Below are 16,091 nucleotides of genomic sequence, written 5' to 3'. Positions count from 1 at the left end.
TCCCTCAACATCAACAAAACGAAGGAGCTGTCTTCCGGAGACAGCCGAGGGAGCATGCATAGGGTCACGAGTCATGAAGGCAGTCAAATTCCACGTGACCAATTAGTCACGGTAATTAGGCTTCTCCCAAGCTCTGATGCTGCTGATGGTCATTAGTAGTCTACTAAACTTGCTAACAGCCTGGTACTCAGCACTCTATTGTCCCTCTAATCACTCAGATATCAATGCAAATGTATTTCGAAAATCTAATCAAGCACTTCATGAGAACCCATGAGCTCATGTTGCGTAACATTTCTATAGGCTATGCAATTGCGTGAGAAAACAGAGTGATGGCCTCTATTAAAAAAAGGAGGATCCCATCAGCTTTCTATAGGCTAGGCCTACTATATTTATTTCTCAACTTTCCTAATATTAAGTACATTGCTTCTCTTTACAGTAGGAGCATAGCCTACCTGGTCGGCATAAAAATGAACCACGGGAAAAGCGTCCTCCATTCGCTTTTTAAGTGCACAGATATTTTTTTCCCCCTTCCACTGTTGAGACAGGTGTATGATAATGGTCCACTCTAAATCAAAACAAATTTCACATATTTATTATTTAGTATATTGAAAGACGAGATTAAATCAAGAATAGTCTGATGGGTGACAATATTAGCCTATCACTTGTGAATTATATATTATCTCTTGCGAATGATGTCGATTTTATACACTGGTCAGCAACAGGTGTGGCTGAGATAGCCAAATCCACTAATTTGAATACAGAGAGGGGAAAGACACATTATTTTATATGTTTTTTCCTTGGTCAATTTTTGTGGGAAGCCTGGCTTTCCTTGGTATCCATGAATACATGCCACTGCCTTTTACCTAGTGTTATATCGCCTACATCTTATAATGCAGTAATAGACCACTGTAACACTGTAGTAAAGCAATAAAGGCGTAAGAGGCTTTGTTGTATTGTGAATATATCACAGATTAATAATGCTCTATACGAATATGTTTGTATGGCAATATAGCACTTAATTAAAAGGTGCTTCAAGTAAAGTGTGAGCCAAAGTTTTAAGGGCTCCCGAGTGGCGCAGTGGTCGAAGGCACTGCATGTTAGTGCTAGAAGCGTCACTACAGACCTTGGTTCCATCCCGTCTGTATCACAACCTGAGGTGATCAGGAGTCCCATAGGGTGGCGCACAATTGGCTCAGCGTCGTCCGGGTTAGGGGAGGGTTTGGCTGGGGTAGGCCGTCATTGTAAAATAAGAATTTGTTCTGAAATGACTTGCCTACTTAAATAAAGGTTCAATAAAATATGTTGTTATTCTCAGCTCATCGAATGTGAATGCTGACATTCACCTTAGGATCCACATATCCACTGCTGAACAAAAGAGACAACTAAAAGAGAGCTGAGGAGAACATGATTAAATGGCATTGCAATATTTGCATTTAAAAAGGCCTGTTGGCTCATATCTTGATGATAATGCCTCATACCTCTTTCACTCTCTACCACTATCCTCTGGATAAGATTTGCAGTACAGAAATTATCCTGAGCACTGGAATTCTATTGATATGAATGAAAAAGTACCTTAGTATAATAGAAGGAACATTTGTCAGACATGCACATTGTCAAAGAACAATATTGTAAATAATAAGAATACTTAGAAGAACTGATCAATCAAGTAAAACTGTACCAACTGTCTACAACCAAGACACTCAGGCTGTATAAACAATGCATATCACACAACAGTTGTGTTACAACTCATATTTGTTGTATTTGTCATTAGCTCAAGTTCGACACAGAAACAGAGTCCTCCTCTATTAGCCTTTCAGGTGAAACACAATGTGCGAAGGAAGACATCAAAGCTCCTAAATGGTAGCCACCCCAGCGTGCAAGTGCTCAACAGGTTTAGTTGCATACTATCAGTAAACCAATTCAATTAAATATGGGAGGTTCACATGTCAACACCATCTCTTAGTTATACAATTACGTTAAGGCTTGTTTGTGTACATTACATAAAATAATGTCAAATGTAAATGTAAATTTGTGTCCATTCAAAAGCCTGTGTAGTTAATCCTATCTTTTTTTAATGTTCTATTATGTATTTGTATTTAATATGGATCCCGATTAGCTGCTGCCAAGGCAGCACCTACTCTTCCTGGTGTCCAGCAAAATTAAGGCAGTTATACATTTTGAAAAACATTACAATACATTTACAACAAATTTCACAACATATTAAGTGTGTGCCCTCAGGCCCCTACTCTATTACCACCTATCTAGTTTACTCATTACCCCTAAACAACCAAAGAACATAGACCGTCTGTCATCTCCCAGTAAGGACGTTGGTAGTATGAACTTTGCCTATGGATTCGGTAGCAGTGGCAGCAGTAGGTTACCAACAGTATGACTCATTCCCCTGTGTCTCTTCTCTGATGAGCAGAGTTAAAGATTAGGAACTGAAAATACTTGGATGATTCATGCTCTATTATCTCTGACACAGATCAATATTGACAAAGCGATATAAATCATGTGCCTCAGTTCCTCTTAAAACCATCCACTTGAAGAGTGTGTATGGGGCATTGTGTTGTCATTCTCTTGTGTAAATGTGCCAAATCAATGATGCATCTGCCATTTGCTGATATGAAAACGTTCAACCATACATTTACACTTGTATTCCCCATGCTCACTAAGTCTTCTAAAATATCGGATTTAGCTTGATTTTACAGCTCTACATTAGAAGCTATACAATACTGTTTTGTTTACAGTCAGTTGGTGGTCTAAAGAAGATGCATCTAACCCCTAATGGTTTTACTCTTGACTCACAGTATCTTTGACATTTGAATTATAGATGGGTGACTATATAAAGTCAGAAACATTTAGGCTTAATGTTATGCAGGTGAATGAGGACCCAAAAGCGACTTGGCGAAAACAGAGTCTTTATTCCAGTAAAGGAAATAGGCAATACTCCTGGACAATCAGAGCAGAAAACAAAACATAAAAAACTTAATTCCACTCGTAGTGACGAGGACAGACTGGAGACTCGACCATTAACTGTAGGTTGCCTCGGGAAGGCACCGACCATAGCAGACTCAGACACCTGCTCACACGCAGCATCTGAGGGAAACAAGACACGACAGGGCGAGACAAAGACACAGCACGGCGAACAATATACAAGGATCCGACAGGACAGAAACGGAAAACAAGGGGAGAAATAGGGACTCTAATCAGAGGGCAAGATAAGGAACAGGTGTGAAAAGACTAGATGATTGAGTAGGGGAATAGGAACAGCTGGGAGCAGGAACGGAACGATAGAGAGAAGAGAGAGAGGGAGGGAGAGAGAAAAAGGGAACGAACCTAATAAGACCAGCAGGGGGAAAACGAACAGAAGGGAAAGCAAAATGACAAGACAATATAAGACAAAACATGACAGTACCCCCCCACTCATCGAGCGCCTCCTGGCGCACTCGAGGAGGAATCCTGGCGGCAACGGAGGAAATCATCAATCAGCGAACGGTCCAGCACGTCCCGAGACGGAACCCAACTCCTCTCCTCAGGACCGTAACCCTTCCAATCCACTAAGTATTGGTGACCCCGTCCCGAGAACGCATGTCCATGATCCTACGTACCTTGTAAATAGGTGCGCTCTCGACAAGGACGGGGGGAGGGAAGACGAACGGGGGTGCGAAGAAAGGGCTTGACACAGGAGACATGGAAGACAGGATGGACGCGACGAAGATGTCGCGGAAGAAGCAGTCGCACAGCGACAGGATTGACGACCTGGGAGACACGGAACGGACCAATGAACCGCGGAGTCAACTTACGAGAAGCTGTCGTAAGGGGAAGGTTACGAGTGGAAAGCCACACTCTCTGGCCGCAACAATACCTAGGACTCTTAATCCTACGTTTATTGGCGGCTCTCACAGTCTGTGCCCTGTAACGGCAAAGTGCAGACCTCACCCTCCTCCAGGTGCGCTCACAACGTTGGACAAACACTTGAGCGGAGGGAACGCTGGACTCGGCAAGCTGGGATGAGAACAGAGGAGGCTGGTAACCCAGACTACTCTGAAACGGAGATAACCCGGTAGCAGACGAAGGAAGCGAGTTGTGAGCGTATTCTGCCCAGGGGAGCTGTTCTGCCCAAGACGCAGGGTTTCTAAAAGAAAGGCTGCGTAGTATGCGATCAATCGTCTGATTGGCCCTTTCTGCTTGACCGTTAGACTGGGGATGAAACCCGGAAGAGAGACTGACGGACGCACCAATCAAACGACAGAACTCCCTCCAAAACTGTGACGTGAATTGCGGACCTCTGTCTGAAACGGCGTCTAACGGGAGGCCATGAATTCTGAACACATTCTCGATGTTGATTTGTGCCGTCTCCTTAGCGGAAGGAAGCTTAGCGAGGGGAATGAAATGTGCCGCCTTAGAGAACCTATCGACAACCGTAAGAATCACAGTCTTCCCCGCAGACAAAGGCAGACCGGTAATGAAGTCTAAGGCGATGTGAGACCATGGTCGAGAAGGAATGGGAAGCGGTCTGAGACGACCGGCAGGAGGAGAGTTACCTGACTTAGTCTGCGCGCAGTCCGAACAAGCAGCCATGAAACGGCGCGTGTCACGCTCCTGAGTAGGCCACCAAAAGCGCTGGCGAATAGAAGCAAGAGTACCTCGAACGCCGGGATGACCAGCTAACTTGGCAGAGTGAGCCCACTGAAGAACAGCCAGACGAGTAGAAACAGGAACGAAAAGAAGGTTACTAGGACAAGCGCGCGGCGACGCAGTGTGCGTGAGTGCTTGCTTAACCTGCCTTTCAATTCCCCAGACTGTCAACCCGACAACACGCCCATAAGGAAGAATCCCCTCGGGATCAGTAGAAGCCACAGAAGAACTAAAGAGACGGGATAAGGCATCAGGCTTGGTGTTCTTACTACCCGGACGGTAAGAAATCACACACTCGAAACGAGCGAAAAACAACGCCCAACGAGCTTGACGTGCATTAAGTCGTTTGGCAGAACGGATGTACTCAAGGTTCTTATGGTCTGTCCAAACGACAAAAGGAACGGTCGCCCCCTCCAACCACTGTCGCCATTCGCCTAGGGCTAAGCGGATGGCGAGCAGTTCGCGGTTACCCACATCATAGTTGCGTTCCGATGGCGACAGGCGATGAGAAAAATAAGCGCAAGGATGAACCTTATCGTCAGACTGGAAGCGCTGGGATAGAATGGCTCCCACGCCTACCTCTGAAGCGTCAACCTCGACACTGAATTGTTTAGTGACGTCAGGAGTAACGAGGATAGGAGCGGACGTAAAACGTTTCTTGAGAAGATCAAAAGCTCCCTGGGCGGATCCGGACCACTTAAAACACGTCTTGACAGAAGTAAGAGCTGTGAGAGGGGCAGCAACTTGACCGAAATTACGAATGAAACGCCGATAGAAATTAGCGAAACCTAGAAAGCGCTGCAACTCGACACGTGACCTTGGAACGGGCCAATCACTGACAGCCTGGACCTTAGCGGGATCCATCTGAATGCCTTCAGCGGAAATAACAGAACCGAGAAAAGTGACGGAGGAGACATGAAAAGAGCACTTCTCAGCCGTCACGTAGAGACAATTCTCTAAAAGGCGCTGGAGTACACGTCGAACGTGCTGAACATGAATCTCGAGTGACGGTGAAAAAATCAGGATATCGTCAAGGTAGACAAAAACAAAGATGTTCAGCATGTCTCTCAGAACATCATTAACTAATGCCTGAAAAACAGCTGGCGCATTAGCGAGACCAAACGGCAGAACCCGGTACTCAAAATGCCCTAACGGAGTGTTAAACGCCGTTTTCCACTCGTACCCCTCTCTGATGCGCACGAGATGGTAAGCGTTACGAAGGTCCAACTTAGTAAAGAACCTGGCTCCCTGCAGAATCTCGAAGGCTGATGACATAAGGGGAAGCGGATAACGATTCTTAACCGTTATGTCATTCAGCCCTCGATAATCCACGCAGGGGCGCAGAGTACCGTCTTTCTTCTTAACAAAAAAAAAACCCCGCCCCGGCAGGGGAGGAAGAAGGCACTACGGTGCCGGCGTCAAGAGACACAGACAAATAATCCTCGAGAGCCTTACGTTCGGGAGCCGACAGAGAGTATAGTCTACCCCGAGGAGGAGTGGTCTCCGGAAGGAGATCAATACTACAATCATACGACCGGTGAGGAGGAAGGGAGTTGGCTCTGGACCGACTGAAGACCGTGCGCAGATCATGATATTCCTCCGGCACTCCTGTCAAATCGCCAGGTTCCTCCTGAGAAGTGGGGACAGAAGAAACGGGAGGGATAGCAGACATTAAACACTTCACATGACAAGAAACGTTCCAGGATAGGATAGAATTACTAGACCAATTAATAGAAGGATTATGACATACTAGCCAGGGATGACCCAAAACAACAGGTGTAAAAGGTGAACGAAAAATCAAAAAGGAAATAGTCTCACTGTGGTTACCAGATACTGTGAGGGTTAAAGGTAGTGTCTCATATCTGATACTGGGGAGATGACTACCATCTAAGGCGAACATGGGCGTAGGCTTCCCTAACTGTCTGAGAGGAATGTCTTGTTTCCGAGCCCATGCTTCGTCCATAAAACAACCCTCAGCCCCAGAGTCTATCAAGGCACTGCATGTAGCACCCGAACCGGTCCAGCGTAGATGGACCGACATAGTAGTACAGGATCTTGATGGAGAGACCTGAGTAGTAGCGCTCACCAGTAGCCCTCCGCTTACTGATGAGCTCTGGCTTTTACTGGACATGAATTGACAAAATGTCCAGCAAGTCCGCAATAGAGGCACAGGCGGTTGGTGATCCTCCGTTCCCTCTCCTTAGTCGAGATGCGAATACCTCCCAGCTGCATGGGCTCAGTCTCTGAGCCAGAGGAGGGAGATGGTTGCGATGCGGAGAGGGGAAACACCGTTAACGCGAGCTCTCTTCCACGAGCTTGGTGACGAAGATCTACCCGTCGTTCTATGCGGATGGCGAGTGCAATCAAAGAGTCCACACTGGAAGGAACCTCCCGGGAGAGAATCTCATCTTTAACCTCTGCGTGGAGTCCCTCCAGAAAACGAGCGAGCAGCGCCGGCTCGTTCCAGTCACTAGAGGCAGCAAGAGTGCGAAACTCTATAGAGTAATCCGTTATGGATCGATCACCTTGACATAGGGAAGCCAGGGCCCTAGAAGCCTCCCTACCAAAAACTGAACGATCAAAAACCCGAATCATCTCCTCTTTAAAGTTCAGGTAATTGTTAGAACAATCAGCCCTTGCCTCCCAGATAGCTGTGCCCCACTCTCGAGCCCGGCCAGTAAGGAGTGAAATGACGTAAGCAACCCGAGCTCTCTCTCTAGAGTATGTGTTGGGTTGGAGAGAGAACACAATATCACACTGGGTGAGAAAGGAGCGGCACTCCGTGGGCTGCCCGGAGTAACAAGGTGGGTTATTAACCCTAGGTTCCGGAGGCTCGGCAGACCAGGAAGTAGCAGGTGGCACGAGACGAAGACTCTGGAACTGTCCAGAGAGGTCGGAAACCTGAGCGGCCAGGTTCTCAACGGCATGACGAGCAGCAGACAATTCCTGCTCGTGTCTGCCGAGCATGGCTCCTTGGATCTCGACGGCAGTGTTACGAGAATCTGTAGTCGCTGGGTCCATTCTTGGTCGGATCCTTCTGTTATGCAGGTGAATGAGGACCCAAAAGCGACTTGGCGAAAACAGAGTCTTTATTCCAGTAAAGGAAATAGGCAATACTCCTGAACAATCAGAGCAGAAAACAAAACATAAAAAACTTAATTCCACTCGTAGTGACGAGGACAGACTGGAGACTCGACCATTAACTGTAGGTTGCCTCGGGAAGGCACCGACCGTAGCAGACTCAGACACCTGCTCACACGCAGCATCTGAGGGAAACAAGACACGACAGGGCGAGACAAAGACACAGCACGGCGAACAATATACAAGGATCCGACAGGACAGAAACGGAAAACAAGGGGAGAAATAGGGACTCTAATCAGAGGGCAAGATAAGGAACAGGTGTGAAAAGACTAGATGATTGAGTAGGGGAATAGGAACAGCTGGGAGCAGGAACGGAACGATAGAGAGAAGAGAGAGAGGGAGGGAGAGAGAAAAAAGGGAACGAACCTAATAAGACCAGCAGGGGGAAAACGAACAGAAGGGAAAGCAAAATGACAAGACAATATAAGACAAAACATGACACTTAATACACCATAGAGGTGTAAGACTATAGATCCACTGGGCTAAAAAAAGAATAACCCTCCTGTGTGTATGTTGTGAATGACATCACTCAGCAATGTATAAGATTTTGAAATGGATGAGATTAAGAGAAGAAATGTATTGTTTTGTTCAGTGTTCGTTATTCCTTAAAAAACATGAACACTTACCACGCTGCGTTTTGGTCTTCCCATCCTTTATACTACTCCTCTTTGTTATTTTGTTAGTTTGTTCTGTGTTCGTTCTTATAATAAAGAAGAATGTATGCTTACCATGCTGCGCCTTGGTCTCATTCGTATAACGAACGTGACAGAAGAACCCACTACAAAAGGACCAAGCAGCGTGGTAAGGAAGAGCAGCGTTTTATGGAGAAATGGACTTGGGAGGAGATACTGGACGGAGCAGGACCCTGGACGCAGGCGGGGGAGTATCGCCTTCCTAAAGAGGAGATAGAGGCAGCGAAAGCGGAACGGCGATATTACGAGGAGTCGTACCGAGGAGACAAGCCTGAGAGGCAGCCCCAATAAAAAAAATTGGGGGGTGGCACACGAGGAGATTGGCTGAGTCAGGTTGGAGACCTAAGCCAACTCCTCGTGCTTACCATGGTGAGCTTGTGACTGGTCAGGCACCGTGTTATGCAGAGATGCACACGGTGTCTCCAGTTCGCATTCATAGCCCGTTGCGATCTATTCCAGCTCCTCACATTTGCCGGGCTAGAATGGGCATCCAGCCAGGACGGAGGGTGCCGGCTCAGCACTCCTGGTCTCCAGTACACTTCCTTGGACCTGGATAACCTGCGCCGGCTCTGCATACTGTGTCTCCCGTGTGTCTGCACAGCCCAGTGCGTCCTGTGCTAGCACCCTGCACTTGCCGGGCTCAAGTGAGCATCCAGCCAAGACGCATTGTGTCAGCTCTACGCACCAGACCTCCAGTGCACCTCCACAGACCTCCAGCGACGGTCCCCGGTCCGGGGCCTCCGGTGAAGATCCGCAGTCCAGAGCCTCCGGCAATGATCCACAGTCCGGTTCTACAAAGGCGGAGGGATCAGTGTAAAGAGGGGGGACTGCGTCCAGAACCGGAGCCGCCACCGAGGGTAGATGCCCACCAGGACCCTCCCCTATAAGTTCAGGTTTTTCTTTATATTTTGGTTAGGTCAGGGTATGACGAGGGTGGGTATGCTAGTTTTTGTATTGTCTAGGGTTTTGTATGTCTTGGGGTTCTGTAGGTCTAGATCGTATGTATGTCTATGGCTGATATGGTTCCAAATCAGAGGCAGCTGTTTATTGTTGTCTCTGATTGGGGATCATATTTAGGTAGCCATTTTACCTTTTGTGTTCGTGGGTTCTTGTCTATGTGTAGTTGCCTGTCTGCACTACTCATATAAGCTTCACGGTTCATTTTGTTCATTTGTTCAGTGTTCGTTCTTATAATAAAAGAAGAATGTACGCTTACCACGCTGCGCCTTTGTCTCATTCGTATAACGAACGTGACAGTATCTACCTCTCTTATTGTCAACAGAAACTTGGTGAATAACTACAACAGATTAGCCTACTTAACCCTGTGTATTGAACAAACAAAAGCCATGGTTAGCCCAAGCCTACACAGCTGAGACAAAGACATCCAAATCCAGATTAGGATGGCCAAGGCTGTTCTGGGACGTAAAATTCAGTGCATAGAGGAGAAAATATAACAGTAACTATCCAGGAAGTCCCCTGCCTGCATCCTTAAACCTAAAAGAGGCAACACATTTCCCAAAAATTGGAAATGGCAAAGATACACTTTGTCAAACAGTAGCACTTTTTATTTTATTTACCTTTTTTTCAAGAAGAGAGATTTATTTCTCCATATAAACACAAATCATGCTAAATGTTGTTGTTTTGTTGGTAACCAGTTGCCTGACAAAGTCCTACAACTTCAGAAGGATATATTTATACAGTTGAAGTCTGAAGTTTACATACACTTAGGTTGGAGTCAATAAAACTAGTTTTCAACAACTCCACAAATGTCTTGTTAACAAACTGTAGTTTTGGCAAGTCAGTTAGGAGATCTACTTTGTGCATGACACAAGTAATTTTTCCAACAATTGTGAACAGCCAGATTATTTCACTTATAATTCACTGTATCACAATTCCAGAAGGTCAGAAGTTTACATACACTAAGTTGACTGTGCCTTTAAACAGCTTCGAAAATTCCAGAAAATGATATCATGGCTTTAGAAGCTAATTGACATAATTTGAGTCAATTGGAGGTGTACCTGTGGATGTATTTCAAGGCCTACCTTCAAACTCAGTGCCTCTTTGCTTGACATTGTTATGCAGGTAAATGAGGACCCAAAAGCAACTTGGCGAAAACAGAGTCTTTAATCCAGTAAAGTAAATCTACAATCATAAAGCATAATTCCACTCGTAATGACGAGAACAGACTGGAGACTCGATCATGAACTGCAGGTTGCCTCGGGAAGGCACTTGAACGTAGCAGACTCAGACACCTGCTCACCACGCAGCATCTGAGGGAAACACGACACGACAGGGCGATACACAGCACGGTGAACAATAGACAAGGATCCGACAGGGCAGGAACGGAAAACAAGGAGAGAAATAGGGACTCTAATCAGGGAAAAGAATAGGGAACAGGTGTGGGAAGACTAAATGATTGATTAGGGGAATAGGAACAGCTGGGAGCAGGAACGGAACGATAGAGAGAAGAGAGAGAGGAAGAGAGAGAGAAAAAGGGGAACGAACCTAAAAAGACCAGCAGGGGGAAAACGAACAGAGGGAAAAGCAAAATGACAAGACAATCTAAGACAAAACATGACAGTACCCCCCCACTCACCGAGCGCCTCCTGGCGCTCTCGAGGAGGAACACTGGCGGCAACGGAGGAAATCATAGATCACAAACGGTCCAGCACGTCCCGAGAAAGAACCCAACTCCTCTCCTCAGGACCGTAACGAAAAAACGATAAAAAGGGAAACTAGGGTACTACTCTAAAAAAAAAAATGAGACACGGGTAGAGAACTGAAAGCTTTAGAGCAAACAGGACCAAACAGGCCAGGAGAGTAACAACTAGGGACAGACTGAGACACAGCAAGGGCAGGAACAAGAACAGGAGAGATGCGATGGCAGGGAACAGACTGAGACCCAGCAAGACCAGGAGCAGAAGCAGAAAAAAATTTACCAGACTTCTTCTGCGCGCAGTCTGAACACGCAGCCACGAAACCGCGCGTGTCACGCTCCTGAGTAGGCCACCAAAACCGCTGGCGAATAGAAGCAAGCGTACCCCGAACGCCGGGATGGCCAGCTAACTTGGCAGAGTGAGCCCACTGAAGAATAGCCAGACGAGTAGAAACAGGAACGAAAAGAAGGTTACTAGGACAAGCGCGCGGCGACGCAGTGTGCGTGAGTGCTTGCTTAACCTGTCTCTCAATTCCCCAGACAGTCAACCCGACAACACGCCCAACAGGAAGGATCCCCTCGGGATCGGTAGAAGCCACAGAAGAACTAAAGAGACGGGATAAAGCATGAGGCTTGGTGTTCTTAGTACCCGGGCAATAAGAAATAACGAACTCGAAACGAGCGAAAAACAACGCCCAACGAGCATGACGCGCATTCAGTCGTTTGGCATAACGGATGTACTCAAGGTTCTTTTGGTCAGTCCAAACGACAAAAGGAACGGTCGCCCCCTCCAACCACTGTCGCCATTTGCCTAGGGCTAAACAGATGGCGAGCAGTTCGCGGTTAGCCACATCATAGTTACGTTCCGACGGTGACAGGCGATGAGAAAAATACGCACAAGGGTGGACCCCATCGTCAGTATCGGAGCGCTGGGACAGAATGGCTCCCACGCCCACCCCCGACGCGTCAACCTCAACAATAAACTGTTTAGTGACGTCAGGTGCAACAAGGATAGAAGCGGATGCAAAACGCTTCTTGAAGAGATCAGAACAACAATCATACGACCGGTGAGGAGGAAGGGAGTTGGTTCTGGACCGACTGAAGACCGTGCGCAGACCATGATATTCCTCCGGCACTCCTGTCAAATCACCAGGTTCCTCCTGAGAAGAGGGGACAGAACAAACAGGAGAAATAGCAGACATTAAACACGTCACATGACAAGAAACGTTCCAGGAAATGATAGAATTACTAGACCAATCAAAAGAAGGATTATGACACACTAGCCAGGGATGACCCAAAACAACAGGTGTAAAAGGTGAACAAAAAATCAAAAAAGAAATGGTCTCACTATGGTTACCAGATACAGTGAGGGTTAAAGGTAGTGTTTCATATAATATACTGGGGAGAGGACTACCATCCAAGGCAAACATGACCGTGGGCTCCCCTAACTGTCTGAGAGGAATGTCATGTTCCCGCGCCCAGGCTTCGTCCATAAAACAGCCCTCTGCCCCAGAGTCTATTAATGCACTGCAGGAAGCTGCCGATCCGGTCCAGCGTAGATGGACCGGTAAGGTAGTACATGTACTTGACGGAGAGGACCGTCTAGTAGCGCTTATCAGTCGCCCTCCGCTTACTGATGAGCTCTGGCCTTTAACTGGACATGAAATGACAAAATGACCAGCGGAACCGCAATAGAGACAGAGGCGGTTGGTGATTCTCCGTTCCTTCTCCTTAGTCGAGATGCGAATACCCCCCCAGCTGCATGGGCTCAACGCCAGAGTCAGTGGGGAAAGACGGTAGTGTCGGAGAGAGGGGAGACACAGTTAACGCGAGCTCTCTTCTATGAGCTCGGTGACGAAGATCTACCCGTCGTTCAATGCGAATAGCGAGTTCAATCAAAGAATCCACGCTGGATGGAACCTCCCGAGAGAGAATCTCATCCTTAACCTTAGCATGGAGTCCCTCCAGAAAACGAGCGAGCAACGCCTGCTCGTTCCAGTTACTGGAGGCAGCAAGAGTGCGAAACTCTATAGAGTAATCCGTTATGGATCGATTACCTTGACATAGGGAAGACAGGGACCAGGAAGCTTCTTTCCCAAAAACTGAGCGATCAAAAACCCTTATCATCTCCTCTTTAAAGTTCAGATAATTGTTAGTACACTCAGCGCTTGCCTCCCAGATAGCTGTGCCCCACTGCCGAGCCTGACCAGTAAGGAGTGATATGACGTAGGCAATCCGAGCTCTCTCTCTTGAGTATGTGTTGGGTTGGAGAGAGAACACTATATCACACTGGGTGAGAAAGGAGCGGCACTCAGTGGGCTGCCCAGAATAACATGGTGGGTTATTAACCCTAGGTTCCGGAGGCTCGGAAGAACCGGAAGTAGCTGGTGACACGAGACGAAGACTCTGATACTGTCCTGAGAGGTCGGAGACCTGAGCGGCCAGGGTCTCAACGGCATGCCGAGCAGCAGACAATTCCTGCTCGTGTCTGCCGAGCATCGCTCCCTGGAACTCGAGAGTAGAGTAGAGAGAATCCATAGTCGCTGGGTCCATTCTTGGTCGGATCCTTCTGTTATGCAGGTAAATGAGGACCCAAAAGCAACTTGGCGAAAACAGAGTCTTTAATCCAGTAAAGTAAATCTACAATCATAAAGCATAATTCCACTCGTAATGACGAGAACAGACTGGAGACTCGATCATGAACTGCAGGTTGCCTCGGGAAGGCACTTGAACGTAGCAGACTCAGACACCTGCTCACCACGCAGCATCTGAGGGAAACACGACACGACAGGGCGATACACAGCACGGTGAACAATAGACAAGGATCCGACAGGGCAGGAACGGAAAACAAGGAGAGAAATAGGGACTCTAATCAGGGAAAAGAATAGGGAACAGGTGTGGGAAGACTAAATGATTGATTAGGGGAATAGGAACAGCTGGGAGCAGGAACGGAACGATAGAGAGAAGAGAGAGAGGAAGAGAGAGAGAAAAAGGGGAACGAACCTAAAAAGACCAGCAGGGGGAAAACGAACAGAGGGAAAAGCAAAATGACAAGACAATCTAAGACAAAACATGACAGACATCATGGGAAAATCAAAAGAAATCAGCCAAGACCTCAGAAAAAAATGGTGGACCTCCATAAGTCTGGTTCATCCTTGGGAGCAATTTCCAAATGCCAAATTTCCAAAGCATGTGAACTGAAAAAGCATGTGCGAGCAAGGAAGCCTACAAACCTGACTCAGTTACACCAGATCTGTCAGGAGGAATGGGCCAAATTCACCCAACTTATTGTGGGACACTTGTGGAAGGCTACCCGAAACGTTTGACCCAAGTTAAACAATGTAAAGGCAATGCTACCAATGACTAATTGAGTGTATGTAAACTTTTGACCCACTGGGAATGTGATGACAGAAATAAAAGCTGAAATAATTTTTTAGAAATCATCTGTACTATTATTCTGACATTTCACATTCATAAAATAAAGTGGTGATCCTAACTGGAAAAATGACTTGTGTCATGCACAAAGTAGATGTCCTAACCGACTTGCTAAAACTAAAGTTTTGTTAACAAGAAATTTGTGGAGTGGTTGAAAAACAAGTTTTAATGACTCCAACCTAAGTGTATGTAAACTTCTGACTTCAACTGTATATTAAAAAAATAATAATGTAAATAAATAATAATGTAAATAAATAATGTATTTTTACTCCTTGGGGTCTAAATGTACACCTGTACACTTATTTAATTGACGTTGTGAAACCTTAAAGAACGACAGTCAGGTCTGAAACACGACCAGTAGAGATAGTTACCCATTCTGCCCTACTAAGGACCACTGAACCAGGTCAAAGAGTTCACATCTCCCCCCAAAACTAGTGACGGCGTAACTCCTGGACCGCTTGCCAATTGGTAGTGGCCTTTGAAAATTATCCAAAAGGGATGCAAGCCAGCAAATTCATGAGTAACAAGGACATACTGTAATTATATGTCAGGGCACACGGCTTGGTCAAATTTGATTTCTGGCTCATGTCAATCGTGCATCAGATGGTACCCTATCCAACTCCAGGGCCATTCTGGATCTTTATGTGGCACATTGTTAAATCCATGATGGGAAATGTACAAGTGCACACTTTATTTATCATATAGCCTAAGTATATATTATATATACACACCTCACATGTGACCCGTGATAAGACTATGCAATTTCTATATTAACAAAGCCTGTTACATTTTTTATCTGACTCCATAAAGATGATTCAGCAATATGCCAGCTAGTCTAGTTGAGTTACAGATCCTCCCATGTGGCACAGTTGGTAGAGCATGGCGCTTGCAATGCTAGAGTTGTGGGTTTGATTCCCATGTGGGATCAGTATGAAAAAGAACAAAAATATATTCACTCACTACTGTAAGTCACTCTGGATAAGAGTGTCTGCTAAGTGACTAAAATGTAAAAATGTACAGGAATAAGAATTGTCCGTCAAAGGCAAATAGATGTAATTACATTGTGAAATGAAGGATTACATTATGCTTAAGTTAGAAAGCATTAACAAGCACTGCAGGGCATTATTCTAGGGATGATCAGATAGGGAGAGAAAAACAAAGGTGCCATGGACCATAGCTCATGGGAGTGAGAGAGCATCTCACCAGTGCAGGTCAGGAGCAAAGGAGAGAGACAATGAATCTAATACTTTTATAAGCATCTGAGTTAGTCGGATTCAAAATCTGAGTGGTTGACCAATTGCATAACTGTTGAGTTAACTTCCACTCACACTTCAGATCTACAGGATGATATCACAATAGAACCTCTGCTACCCAGAGGTGTGACATAATGGGGGTGAGATAATGCAGCATTTCTAAGACAACACAGAGGAATCCTTGCATGGTTGATAAGGGTCACTTTGTGGGCTGGGGCCACCCTACATCATCAGTATTTATATTTGGTGGCATACACAGAATTAGATTAGAAC

The sequence above is a fragment of the Oncorhynchus gorbuscha genome, linkage group LG21 (genome assembly GCF_021184085.1).
Source record: "Oncorhynchus gorbuscha isolate QuinsamMale2020 ecotype Even-year linkage group LG21, OgorEven_v1.0, whole genome shotgun sequence".
Taxonomy (NCBI): Eukaryota; Metazoa; Chordata; class Actinopteri; order Salmoniformes; family Salmonidae; genus Oncorhynchus; species Oncorhynchus gorbuscha.
This window is presented reverse-complemented; position numbering follows the sequence as displayed.